This window comes from Plasmopara halstedii (assembly GCF_900000015.1).
Source record: "Plasmopara halstedii genome assembly, contig: Scaffold_650, whole genome shotgun sequence".
Classification (NCBI taxonomy): Eukaryota; Oomycota; class Peronosporomycetes; order Peronosporales; family Peronosporaceae; genus Plasmopara; species Plasmopara halstedii.
Window position 1 is genome coordinate 1,003,402 of NW_020187567.1, and position 523 is coordinate 1,003,924.

The window sequence follows — 523 nt, forward strand, 5'->3', positions numbered from 1 at the left end:
CGGACTGTCCGAGTTGGTAGACACCAACGGTGCATTGGACAGGAGGCCCGAGCGTGGCTCGCGGGCTGATTGTGAAGTGGCACGTAACCCACTGAGCGATGCTCAACTTTCGGAGCAGTCGCTGCATGTCATACGTGACATGGTCGGGCGAGGCCCTCGTGATGCACGTGAAGTGGCACGTAAACCACTGAGCGCTGCTCGATAATCAAAGCAGTCGCTGCATGGCATCGTGACATGGCCGGTCAAGGGCCGAGGCATCGAGGGTGAGGCTCTTATGATGCGCGGGGAGTGGCACGAAAACCACTGAGCACTGCTCTCGTTGCGAAGCAGCCGCTGCATGCCATTGATGGCGTAGTCGGACAGAGTCCGAGCCATCTTGGGCACGGCCCTTCAGATGCGCGTAGAGTGGCACGGTATCCACTGGACGAAGACTGCGGATTTAGCAGTTCTTCGTCGGATGTTGTCGATAACATCGGAGCTCCAAAGGAGCAGAAAGTGAGGGTGACAGACGCGGAGTGCGTGT